Source organism: Anomalospiza imberbis, chromosome 4 (genome assembly GCF_031753505.1).
Source record: "Anomalospiza imberbis isolate Cuckoo-Finch-1a 21T00152 chromosome 4, ASM3175350v1, whole genome shotgun sequence".
NCBI lineage: Eukaryota > Metazoa > Chordata > Aves > Passeriformes > Viduidae > Anomalospiza > Anomalospiza imberbis.
The window spans coordinates 3,076,149-3,090,449 of NC_089684.1; the positions used below are offsets into that span (position 1 = coordinate 3,076,149).

Below are 14,301 nucleotides of genomic sequence, written 5' to 3' on the forward strand. Positions count from 1 at the left end.
CACCAAAATCCACGTTCATGGCACATATGTGCAAGGACTATGCTTGCCTGCCTACATAGCCTGTCTCAAAGGGCTGGAGATTAATTACATTTCTTTGGCTACAAGATTTCTTCAAATAGCAGTAAGGCTATGGAATATAGATTCTAAAACATTATCAGGATCTTGTTTTAATGTGGATTTTGTGCAAAAAGTAATGCTGAAATTTGTGTTTATGTGATACTTTGTATACAGGGACACATAAATGCTTATGCTTCAGTCTAAAACAGTCTACTGTAGAAAAGTCTTTATTTCTTCTAGTATAAACACAATAAATTTCTCAGTTATAGCCTGTCACTTAGCTGCTTGGAAAAGCATAATAATAAGATTTTGGGCAAATATGGTCTGTTACAGAACTATAAAAATACACATTCTGTATCTGATGGACCCTCATTATTCTGAATCTTAGTCTCCTTTCTTCCTGTTTGTATTACTAAGTCATCATTAATTCAAAGATTCAGCTTCTACAATAAACAGTATTTTAAGAACTTTTGTTAAATCCAGATTTTCAACATCCAAGTGCTTTTTAAATTGATCCATAAGGCCTTTATTTCATGCTTTAAAGCATGGTTTTATCACTAGTTTTGCATTGTTTGAAATCTAATAAATTATTGAATTCAGGCTAAACAAAGGTCAAACAATGACTCATTGTTTTTGATCTGGAAAGTGTTGCTCTTTGACTTATTCTGTAATTGCTAACAGCTTTTTGATGTAAGTGATCATGGTATGAAGAATTGATGGCCATGTTTCTAGTGGTTTTGGATTCATTGGTCAGTATTCCAGAGAGTTCCAATAATTATATTATCCAGTGGATTTTGTACTCAGTCTACATTTCTGCAAAATAATATTGCATTGGTTATGTAATGGCATCTTTTATGTACTTTAAAATATTAACATATTGATTATTATGAGGTGTTAGGGAGAGGCTATAAATCAAAACTTAGATCAGAGTAAAGGACATCCAGCTCTGAGTAACTTTATTTTTAATCAGAGCAGATGTAAAACAGCCTCAAAAAATAATCTCTAAATGGCTCTATAGATGGAAGCATATGGAAACATAACATAACAGAAGGGAAGAGTCCTTCTTAGTAATCTCAATTAAAAAAAAAAAAAACAAAAAAACAAAAAAAGAAAAATAGACTAAAGCAAGTTTGATCTCCTGATTTGATCACACTTTCCTCCCAGAATTTAAATTTGAGAGGTGTGCCACAGTTACAGAATGGATTCTGCACTTGTTGCCCTTTCTTCTGTAGTTTTGGCTCAAATCAATTTCTCTATACAAAAAAAAAAAAAAAAAAAAAAAATCATAAATTCAGCCTACTTTGAAGTCCAGCATCACAATTCTGCAGATGGAGAGAAGTCACAACATGTCTCACAGCACAGATCTTCAGTAGAAACGGGTGGCTAGGATGGCGCCCGGGTACCCTGCAAGTTAAATTCATATCTGCATTTATTACTCAATATCCTTGAAATTGAAGTAGTGAAATAAAAGAAAGATAACCCTGACTTTTAAGGTTTTACCTCGAAGTTGCTGCCAATTTCCCAGATAACAAGAGTGCTTTGAAAAACAGTAAATCAAAGACTACTTTCATGCCCACCGCTAGTCCTTGCAAGACCCTCAACATCAAAATTTCTATTATAAAATACCTACCACTGTAACAATATCACAGCAAAACACCAAGAGACTGAACAGTACCTGCAACATAAGAACCAAATTTGTCAGTTTATCACAGTGCCATATTAATTTGCCACATTTTTAAAGCTTAAGGCATCATAATATGTATTGCTACAGAATAATAACCCTTAAATGGCAGGGAGGTTTAAACCTGTACAAGTAAGCTGCTCCCCCTGCCAGTGCACAAGCTCCTTCAAGAGGAAGAGAACTCTACTTTTAAAATTTGTTTAATCCTGATTAGGAGGATTATCTTTTACAAACCTACCTACTGAGAATATAAAGGAAAAAAGTAAGCAGAAAAATATAAAAAGATCACAGCCCTTATGACTTTAACATAGGAATAAAATCTCAGTTAAAATCATTACTTTCCATGGATTGTTTACTTGCTAAACAAATGGAAGAAGCAAATGTATTGCTTCTACTATATAGAGAAAAATCTCTAATATCACTTTTTATGCTTTATTGAATATGACCGTAGACTTCTGCAGGTTTGGGGTTTTACATTTTGCTTTAATACTTAAAAAAAAATCACTCAACTGCATCACTTTTTAATTATGCAAAACTTAGATAAACACTCACTTTTCTCAATGTGACCTCATCAGCTACAATTCCACTCTAAGCTGTTTGAATTGATGAGTCATTAGATGTAACTGTGGAAGATTATTTAGTTCTACAAGCCTTACAGTGCCATGGGCTACCTTTTATTCATCCCTTTACGTCCTGTTTTGCACATTCTGCTTGGCCAGGGAGGGTGTGCAGTATTCATCCCCAGAACGATTCAAAAGGCATCTGGACACAGTCAGTGACCCTGTATGAGCAGGTGGCCACACCAGATGACCTCAAGAGGTCCCTTCCAATCTCATCTGTTCTAAGATTGACATGACATTATAAAAATATAAGTGTTTTGGGGAAAGAAAGCAATCTGGAGTAAACATACTACTAATGAAAACTTCAGTCTTTAGCATTGATGGATGTTAAGACTGAAGACTCGATCTAAATTCTTTAGTAAAGAATTTTTGCAAACAGTAAGCAAATTTATAAGCAGGTAATCTGCCAAGACACAAGACCAAACAAAACCCAGAATGAAAAACCTACAAACTGCAACAACTGACCTTAATCAATATCACAAACTTTTGAAACAACAGACCTACCAGTATGTCATTTTTATTGCTGGCTTAATACTTGTTTCAGAGCTTTCTACTCAGTTTATTTTCTTCTGTGGATATACTGTCTACATGTATCCATGAATTAGGTACATAGATTAGGAACTAATTTTGTAGGCTACTAATCCTTACAGGTTTTGTTTCATAATTCTTATGAAGGGATACAAATAATTAATTACAAAAGAAAATTAACATTAAAGACTCCTCGGGACAAGAGAGACATGGAGCTCCTGGAGCAGGTCTGGTGGGAGCAACAGAGATGGTTAAGGGACTGGAACATCTCTCTTAAGAGGGAAGGCTGAGGGAGCTGGCCCTGTCCAGAGCAGAGGTAGCTGAGAAATTATCTCATCCACATCCTTTAGTATCTGAAGGGAAGGTATCAAGAGGACAGAGCCAGACTCTTGATGGTGCCCCACAATAGAACAAGAGGCAATGGGCAGAAACTGATGCACAGGAAGTTCCACCTTAACAAGAGGAACAACTTCTTCACTGTGTGAGTGCTGAGCATGGGAACAAATTGCCCACGGAGGTTGTGAAGTGTCCCACACTGGATATACTCATATGGACACAATCCTGTGCCCCTTGCTCTAGGATGACCCTGCTTGAGCATGGGGGTTGCACCACTGTGGTCTCTTCCAACCTCATCCATTCAGTGATTCTTTGATATAGAAAAGACAGAAAAGGTATAAGAAGCCAAATCTGCCTAGTTTTTCTAAAAGACAATTCTTATGAAAATAATTTGGTGTTCTAAAGATAAAAATCATATTGAAATTAAATATAGTTCTGTGAGATAAACTGTCTCTAGTACAAACACTGAGAAAGTAGAACAGCATTCCAGCTCCCTCTACTGGATTAGACATATTGTATTTTTAACACTACTTGTAAAGTATTTTCCTTCATCAGACTCTTGGATATATCAGGCAATTTCTTTCAACAAATTATTTTTCTTTTCTCTAACACAACATCTAAAAAATCAGTTCAAATGGTATTGTAAATCCTGAACACCTTCTTTTTCTAAAAAAAACCCTAAAACTGAAAAAGACAAAGACAGATTTTATTTATGGAATAATTCATAAGAAAATTTCACTTTGAACAGTTATTCAAAGTGAAATTTTCTTATGAATTATTCTATAAATAAGTATCACAAGTCACTAAATGGTTCTTGTATTATTGTCCTTGTAAAATTTATATAATTTTTGCCTCTTGCATCTCCTGGGTAAGCTCTTACAGAGACAAAAACCAAAAAATTCAGTAGAAGGTGCAAGCCACCAGCTCTTGAGAAGCAAAACCAGAGGACTGTTACATAACTGACAATTTAAAATATGTATTTCTGTACACTGAAAGACTTTTGAAAACCCAAAACCAAAGCTTCCACTATCTTACATTGTAAACTCATCTCCATCAGCAATCTAGATCACAGCCTTTTCCTCTCCTTCCCCTGTCAGGAACGAAACAATAAGTTTGTCATTTTTACATGTGTATTTTCCAACACAAATACAATATGACTGCTCCTCCCTTAATGACAGTGTCTCTAGGTGAAATCTTTATCTCTAAACCACTGAAACAACAGCTTTTCTTTCTGTGGCCTTCAGTAATTCTTTTTCTAAATTAAATAATTGCTGACAGTGAATCTGCTTAGGGACAAGCAGACGATAGAGATCAATTACTACCTCAAGAGGTGAAAATTCAGAGGAGCCCAGTGATACTTTAGTTGGCCTTTGCTCTACATTTAAATCCCAATCCACTTATCTGGGGGGGAGCTCACGGCTGAAGGACGATTGGCACAGATGGAGGGATGCCAAGTCTAAAAAGGAGTCTGGTTCTTAGAAACTGCCTGAAACTGTAGAGGCTTTAACTGTAGTAGAAGTGTGGAGGATACTTTCATTTTCAATAATGAAGAATTTATTTCCATTGAGCCTCCTAACAGTCAAAAAAAATCACACACAATTGCAGCTAAACACAACAAACTTAAGAAAACAAATTCTTCTCTAGTATATTGTGGTGTCTTTCTTTCCCTTTTCCCTTCTTATTTACTTTACCAATTTTCATTTCATAAGAAAAAAAGAAGTAGGTACAAAATAAATATATAATTTAAAAACTATTTCAGCCAGAGAAAAGACTGGTATTTCAGCCAGCATGGAAACAGAACACATAGCTGTGAAGCAGAAATTTTTTTTAAACAAATAAAAGGGTTGAAAGTTATAATTACAAATCAAAAATTACAGCATGTGAAAGACAATGAGGATGCCCACTAAGCCAATACAGACTTGAGTAGTGATATTTACAAACACATTACAGAAAAAAATGCATATTGTTATCAAATACATATAAAAATTAACAAGAAATTTGGAAGTTATTTTTGTCCATCCACCAAATCACACTGAACATTATTATTCTTATTATTTCACCTTCAAGCAGGGAAGAAAAAAAAAAGTGAGAACAAGAAGTAAATGTTGACATCTTACTCTCCACTTTTTTACAGCTTCTTATCACATTAGGCAGAAACATAATATTGTTTGTTTCAAAAATAGTTTGTTAATAAGAAATAGTATTTTAAAGTAAATTAGTAATAAGTGTTCTAAAAAAAAATCTCGTACCACCGTTTAGAAGATTGTGAATGTGGCAATACAGTCACGTCAGGAAAATAATTTCACTTCTTTCTTCATGTATTTGGCTTGCCAATATGGCTTCAACCTGTTCAGAGTGTCTGATAAACACATATAGCTAAAAAAGTTAAAATACTGCATCCTGAGCAGCAAAAATTTAGAAAATTTAAAATATACCATGCCACAGGTTTATATTATTACTAGATATTCCACAGTTATTCAGATATTCATTATGGAGGAAGGACAGAGGGGGCTGGTGAGGAAAGATGGAAAGAGAAAGAATGAAGAGAACTGCCAGGGAAGGACACAAAAATGGTACAGTATTGATATTTCTCACCTTCACTATTTAAAATCTTTACTGTTTCTCATCCTGATTTCCTGCAGATAAGATCAAATACTTTTAAAAGCTTCCTGGGGAAAACAAAATATGACAGAGTATGCATGTGTGTTTATATGCACACACATTCATGGAAAGAAAAGGAATACAACTAAATTTTTCTATAGACCCGAGTACTGCTAATAATTGTGAATTTAAAACAGCTAAGCTCTGGTTACTTCATCAGAGCTTAATGAAAAAAAAAATGTACTTCTCAATCTTTAATGTCCCCTTTGTACTCGAATAAATATGACAGAAGTATGTTGCACCTTTGAGTAAATATCTTCAAATACTTCTAAACCTTCAATGTTTTTCCAAATAGAAACAAGCTAAATAAGACCAAATACAATCTTTTATCATGTGGCTGAATTCTTCTCTCTGGGCAATTATATCCCATTTCTTTTAGAACTAAAACTGCTTTCTGAACTGACAGTGTGCAAGTATGCTGCATAGAATTAAAAGTCTATGAAATCAAATTATCAGTATGTCTGATTTAGAGAAACACATCCATTCACCGTGTCATTAACAATGGACACTAACCTTCCTACACTTTCAGCAGAAACTGAGCAACTCTTCCACACTTTTGAAAAACCTGAGTAAACACAGAGTAAAATTTCTTTCCATCTCCAAGGTCATATCTCCCACAACTGCATTGGATATGAACTGCATTGCTTTTTAAAAGCAGCACCTGACTCAATTGTACAACAAAAAGTTGAGCCTCCCAATCTCTTTCACCCTTTCCCATCAAAATCTTTATATACAAATTGGAGGCTTGCAGGAGTATTCCCTGAATTAACTACAATTCCAAATTTATGAAGAAAGCATGTCTCTGTTATGTCAATAGGGAGAGGTTTTAGACAAGGCTAGTCTGCTTTTTATTGTGGCAGTTCGTGATTTATTAAATTAGTGCAAGTTATTTCAGTTTGAAGACAAAAATTGTAGGTAATTTGATTAACATGAGGCCACAGTCATGATGAAGAACATAGTTTTACTAGGAAAAGAGAAAATCAGAACAATGTTTTAAAGGTTTGTTTTTTCTAAGTGAAGCAATTTTAATAAAAACTATCAACTGCAACACATTGTTGATGAGTTTAATTATATACAAATATGGATAATTCCAAACTCCTGAAAGCATATCTTTCTAAATTTGAAATCAATCAGAAATGGCCCACATTTTTTAAGCCACCTATTCTTTCACCCTGCAATTTGCTTTGAGGTGAAGTAAGACATCTGTCACAAAAAGCAATGAGGAAAAACAAGTAACATAGCAGCATCTACATGACACCCTTCAGGAACTAATAGCACATTGTCCCTTTTGTCACCAGCCCATTCATACACAAACAGATATGACATACCTGTAGTTCAGAGGTCATTACATATTAATTATTCAGAAAATGTTTTAAAAGGTTGAACATGCACATGCTCCTGGGTAATTATGAAGAGCAGTCTAGCAGATGTGGATGAAGTCTAACAGGAAATTCTCCAAGTGTTCTGGAAATTTTCTGTCATCTGCCTTTCTAAAATCCAAGTCAAAAAGGAAGAGAGGAAATGGCACCCAGATTTAGATAAATAACATAAATTTATAAAAACAAGTAATGAAAAGTGACATTACTCATATTGAAATCCAGCCAATTACTAGGATGAAATATACTTTAAAAAATATAATAATCATATCTATACTAACAAATATGTCCCATTTAAAGGATGTCCACGTGGGTTTAATTAATACAAAACCATACACTAACTTCACTAGATCTGCAGGTTCCCTAAAAGACCAACATTGATTGCCTGTCTGGACATCATCCTCATGCTGCATTAAGGCCTTTTACCTTCCTGGCTGTCTACCAAGACAGCTACTGATATTTATTCCAGAAAAATTTCAAATTTTCAAACTGGGTTGAACTCTCTTAGATAATCAATACAGCTACAAAAAACAGAGTACCCAAAGGGCTACACTGCATGGCGGGTCTGAGCTGAACCATGTCACTAAAGAACTTCATTAGCTACAAAAATGGGAGCACAAAGATTGGGAAGGAAGTGGGGGCAGCGAGCAAACTATTGAAACAGATGAAGGCAATTTGAGTGCAGTCAAAGAAGGCACAGAGGGATGAGCTTTATTGTGCCACTGTTTCACTGTGCTTAAGAGCCTGGAGGATTTCTGGGCAAAGTAACTGGGAGATTCTGAGAAACAGAACCCCCCCACTTCTTCAATAATAAAAGCAAAATTCAAACCAAACATACAAGTTTCATTCCACAGTCTGTTCACTTTATACTAATGTTAAGTTTGTCTGTAGAGGACAAGTGGAAGTAAATGTTTTGGTGGATTATTGAAGTTTTAATAACTCCCCAACTAATACTAGAGCTGGCTTCAGTAATCTATATAAATATTACACATGCACTTAAGGAATGCTGTATTTTTCACACGGAGTTTTGAGTAGTTGAACACTTTTTTCATATGCAGAGTTTTGAGTAGTTGCACACTTTTTTCATATGCTGGGGATCAGACACCAGATGCTTCAGGCTCATTAAAGTTAATTTGGAATTCCCAATCAGGAAGAAAATCCAAGGATATGGAACGTTTTTATAGAGCTGGAATCATAAAACACTTCAGTCTGCAGACATATTATTAATGTGTTGCTATAATATTTACATTTCTGAGTGAAAACTCCCTATTAGGCAGCTGGAGACACCTCATCATCTCTTATATGATTTTTTTTTTGTTTGTTTCACTGGTTTGAAAAATGGGCATGTCCTGAAAGTGCAAGAATTTTACACATGCCTCTAGATTACCCAGACACACAGAAGCCAGAAAGTCAAGACCTATGGTGTCTAAAACTAAGCCATTCAAGTTCTATTTTGTATCTCTCTTCACAATGACTAGCCAAGGTCACACAGAATGCCTGTAGAGCTGGAAATAGGATTTATCCTGCCTTTGGTTTAAAGCAAAAGAAAGTAGTACTCTTACCCACACAATATCCACAGTATTTTACCCAAACAATTTACAAAACAAATATGCAGAGGACATGGGATGTGGAAAACACAGGAAAGATCTGAAAGGTCCATAGATTCATTGTACAAGTCTGTAGAAGGTAATTATGCACCATAGTTGGCCTTTCACTATTAACTCAGGGAATAACTAATTCACTGATTGCCAGAAAAAGCAAGGATGTGCTGGCAGTTGGATCATTCCAAAACGCCATTTTTCTTTACAGTTTCCCTAAGCATCTTCTCCTTGTCACTGTCCCACACAAACATAACTGAAAAGATTATTTGAACTGTGTGGTTAGGAGCTTCACAGTAGAGAGAAGGATAATGGCCACACAGTGACAAAGGAAATCAAAACCAGACAAGCCTTATAAGCATGACCATAAGACCACTAAAATGTATTGCAATCTGCATGAAAGCTCTGCAAGTGTCAGTACTCTAGAAAGTTAAAAGAAACTTTTTTTTCTTCGGTGTAAGTGGTTCTGCCTTGCAATGGCCTGTTCAGCCATTCCTCATCTCAGCAGTAACAACGCAGGAGGCAGTACAAGAGGAAATTAGCACCCTCATGCCAGAATGCAAGGCTGCCAGGGCCAACGTTTGCACCACTGCTCCTACGAACCCCTCGAAACCTGGGCTCCCTGCAGCAGGAGCGTGAGAGGCACAGCTACACGACTCATTGCGGAGTTTGGTGCCAGCATATTCTTCAGCCATTGAACAGAGCCACCAAACATTTGTCACTTTCACAGCCTGTATTTTATGAAAGGGGAAGAAAGCAAAAGAATAGACCGTGAAGGCTGGATGTGAACTTTCCAGCTGATTACAGGCAGAAGAAACTGCTTGTACAAAGCAGAAGAGAAGATAAAGCCTTGGCTGCACTGCAGAGATTAGAAGAGAATAATGAGGTAAGAAACTTTAAAAGGGGGGTTTCACTGGTTTCCAGTTCATTATTTACTTGAAATTCCAGATTAAATCTTTGCTAAAAGGGCTGGTAACCTCAAAAAATAAGCTTTACCTTTCGTACTGTTATCAATTATAGTGAATTCAAATTAAACACATTTTCCATATGGGTTCTTTTTTTTTTTAAAGATAGTCAGGACTATTTGATCTATGAAAGTATTTTGGGTTGTATTTTTCATCCCTAAAGAGGAAGAGAATAAAGATGTTTCTTTTAAAAATACAATGACTTTGAGAAAAATACTAAATAGTCTGTCACAGCTAGTTTCTCAAGACATTGAGGCATTAAGATTTCTGTTAAAAGAGGACAAAGTAACTAGGATCAAAATATTTTCTAGTAACATTCCTTTTGCCTGCTTTGGCCTTCAAAACATCTTACATTTTTTAATAAAGCAAACTTTTATTTGAAAATGTTTTTACTCTTTATTAAACTAATTCTGCCTGTTCAACATAAAATGATATTTTAATGAGCAGATATGTTATTGGGGCCTTTTAAAAAAAATTTAAAAGACCTGTTTGTCCTGAGAAAATATTAACCTGTCTCTCAAGATAGTTGGTTATTATTCATTATGAGGAAAGTTTTCAGTGACAAACATGTTCACGTTTTCCTTTTATTTTTAAATTGTGATGTTATTAAGAAACAGTTCTGCCACAGAGAGCTGCTTTGCTTTGCAATGTAAAAGTCCTCCTGGAGAGAAAGCTGTTGGATTTTTAAAATATTAATGTCAGTATTAATATGTGTTTCTACATGGTTCAGAAAAAAAATTTGAACAACATCACCCTCGTTACTATGACACTCCACTGAGGAAATTTATACAGGAAAAGACACCCAACTGGAGAAAAATACAATCCTTTTTTATGGCAAAAATTGCTCTAAAACTTTTGCAAATATCTGAACACAGCTATCAACTTACTGTAAGCATTTCTTGTTCTTGAAAGTCCCATTAAAAGACATGAATAAAACATTCACCTTCCAAAAGGTAAAATTTCCTGTTCAGTTAAGCACTGCTATGAAATGCTAGTTGTACAACTGAAACTACTTCATACTTGTCCAGAGGATGTGAGGACTGTCTGGCATGCTGGGAAGCAACGGAGCAGAGGCACACGAAGGGCTTGCTTCTTTGACAGACACATTTACCAGCAAAGAACAGAGATGTTAGCCCCAACATAAGAGAAAGCTCCAAAGTCTGAGTCAACCCAGTTGATTTCATTATTCCTGCCTTCACTTACCAGGTTGGTTTTTGTTCCCTTAGGTGTCTCCCCTCGCCATCTCCAGCACAACTTAGTGGTGCTGAGCCCCTGATGTCCAGTGACAAATGAGTTTATGATCTGCATAGTGCCTCAGAGTTCTTAGTAAAATACTGAGCTTTTGAGCAAAGGCACTCTAAAATTCTGTATTTAGTGTGTATTTGATCTTCATATTTGTTCACAGAAAGTAGAACTAATAAGCAAAAAACATAGTGTTGCTATTAAAATCAGTCACAGACATTTGTTCTCCTCAATTAATAGAAACATTTTCATTGTACATGCGTGTATGACAATTAAAACTGTTCTTTGCTCACTGCACTTAGCAGGCCTCAGATTATTAACATTATCCTTGAAAGGACAAAAAATTGCATGAACAATTTTTCACTAAATATTGCTTAAATAATACTAACATTAAAAAGTCTTTTTTTTAAGTGGGAAGGGAAAAAAAAAGCAACGCCTGAAAACCAGCCAAGTTTAGTCTTAACACTGCTACTGAATTAGAAATGCTTGATGCCTGCCTTGTCTGACTTGACTATTCTTCCTAGCACATATATTAGGCAAAGATTATTTCATCAAAATAAAATTTTTTTGCAAACCTTCATTCTATTTTAACCTCGCAGAACAAAGAAATCAAATTTTATGTTTGAGTAAATAAAAGGTGATTAATCAGCAATAAGATGAGTGCAGAGCATATTCTGGTGTACTCAGCAAAAGGAAGCAATATCTGCCTCCACTACTCCATGAGCTGGCCCGATGTGATCAGCACAACTGAATCTGGCCTCTGCTTCTATAACTTGCTACATAATTTCTGCAAGATGAATCCCTATTTTATTCCTCTTGGTATATTTTATATTTTGAATATATTAAAAAAATATTCTATGGCATTAATAGTTATTAAAAAATATTACTTGCTCATTTATTTTTGTTTCTGTAACATTTTTTAATCAAATACGTTTTTGCCTTGATTTTACTTTACTCTGAAATGCTTACTGATGTCTAGTTTGCATCACAAACTAAAAATACCTAGATAATATTTCTATAGCTTTAGTATAAAAGACCACATGTCATGGCTGAAAACAAGAAAAACCATTAACAGTAATAGCGTATTTATGAAGTAAAGAAAGGCAGTATTTGCAGCACCCACTAGCACTATAATTTCAAAAAATGTACGAGTTGCAAACAGAAGTCATCTTCCAGAAAACACACACAAAACAAGTTTGCTTACTCTAACAGCAATTCCAGTGCTTCAGGAACATAGATCTAGTCTTCATAAAAAAAAAAAAAAAATTAGGACGATAAGCCCAATTAGACAGATAGCAATAAATGTGAATATTTCCAGCCTGATTTAGTAGCAGTATTGGGTTCTTTTTGTTCCAACAGGAACAGGGCAGAACGGAGAAAACAACAAATAATAGCGCTTCACAAATTCTCACCAAAAACAATACCTGGTGAGTCCTTGATTTAGTATGGCTCAAATTTGCAGTCCACCTACTTGAAATCAGTTCCCGTGCTAGAAAGCTCGTATTATATGCACTACCAAGCTTTTCCTAACTTTTTGAATGGAAAATCTTGAAGGCAAGGAATATGACTGAATAAATACTCCTCAAAATTTGCTTATAAAGGTACAATAGGAGACCAGAAGGAGACAGGTGGCCTAAGGGTGGCAAGAAATAACGAAAGTGTCTGAATTCTGGTATTGAGAACAGATGGAGCCTGCAGATATCCACAAAATACAGAGCAGAACAAAAAAGTTTCCACTCCAATCATGGACCATTGGCCAGCAAAAAGAAATTAAGAAGGTCAAAGAATTACTGAGTTTGTAATATTTGGGAAGAAAAAGGTTTTCTAGCACTAATTGAAGGGATTATAAGCTCTAGAAACCAAAAATATATATTAGTATTCACTTTGAATGCTGCATGTGCATTTTTGAATGTTGCTTTACATTTTTTTCTATTTACTTCTAGAAAAGAACACGGAAATATTAATAAGAAAACAGTACTAAACCATTTGAATCAGTGAAGAAGAAAGAATAAAGAAAAATAGACGCAAACAAATCATAGCTGGGGATAAAGACTTTAAAAAATGCATGCTAAAAATCTAATAAAAGCCTGCACCTTCTTTGAGAGATTTTTGCAATTTCTTATTTATCTTTTTTTAAGATGCTGGGAGAAACCTGTCTCACAATGGGAGTCTTTGATTCAAATGAATCATTCTCACACATTAGGAAGATGTCAAACTGTCTTAATAGGTTTTGATACCTACTGAATCAAGCAAGCTCCCTATTAAATTGAAAGATTTTCAAATGCTCCTGTAAAGTGGAGATGTACTTCAATGCTCTCAACCATAAGAGCATACTTCCTTTTTTCCTTTATCTTTTTTCTGCAGAAATTACACATTTTCTGTAGAAAAGACAGCTCTGTTGTAATTGTGGATGTTTGCTAGGTAGTCATTATCTGACCTTTTCACACAGGAAATGAAGCAACATTGTTCTATCCCTCTGCAGAGAAAAGTGGTAATCATTATGAAGTCATTTCCAGGGGATGTTAGTATGAATTTTGTCAAGTGCACTAAAATTCTAAATTTGGTATATAAATAAATAAATAAATAAAAACCCCAGAACTTTGCTTTGCTTTCTTTATGTCGATGACACATTTGAGCTATGGCATTGATTTATATCATTAAATAGCACCAATTTAGAAAAATATTTCTACATAAAAATCTTACAAGTAGATGCATCAGTAACATGCTACAGAGTTCACTAACTCACTTTCCTTTAATTAAAAGACACTTACTTGAAAGTATAAATGAGGTATTAGCAGACTGATATTTCCAGTCACAGCTCCAGAAGAAAATTATTTATTTATTTTTATTTACATGGATGAGCACATGTACAAGTACAAAGAAAAATAGCTTATCTTACTGATGGAATGCAGCAGGTATCCATTGAAAGAAGAAGGCAAAAGGCATAAAAATGGACTTTGAGTAGAAGCCTGCAAAATAAGACCTGTTCTGGTATCAGAGTTTTTGGGGTTCAGACCGAGAGACAAGCACATGTGAGTCACAGAAAGAACATTGTTCACTACATATATTCAGACAGTTCATTTACAGGCATTTTCTAAGCATACCATTCACAACTATCATCACCATAAATTCCGATACCTACAAATCCAAATGCTGTCTTTAAGGTTCTGCTCTTTAATACAATTAATTGCTGTCTGAAAGGTCTTTAATTGCTCCACTGCTGCCAATGGTTACAAG

At 35.0% G+C, this 14,301-nt stretch overlaps 1 long non-coding RNA gene across 1 annotated transcript in view; it reads right to left on the reverse strand.

Annotated features, from left to right (window-relative positions):
- Positions 1-3,973: 3,973 nt before the first annotated feature.
- LOC137472106 (uncharacterized) overlaps positions 3,974-14,301 on the reverse strand; it is a 63,727-nt gene continuing 53,399 nt past the window's right edge. The window contains exons 2-4 of the long non-coding RNA XR_010998021.1: positions 5,818-5,891; positions 4,258-4,312; positions 3,974-4,148 (exon numbers count right to left, since the gene is read on the reverse strand). This is a non-coding gene — a long non-coding RNA (uncharacterized lncRNA). The remainder of the gene's footprint in view (positions 4,149-4,257; positions 4,313-5,817; positions 5,892-14,301) is intronic.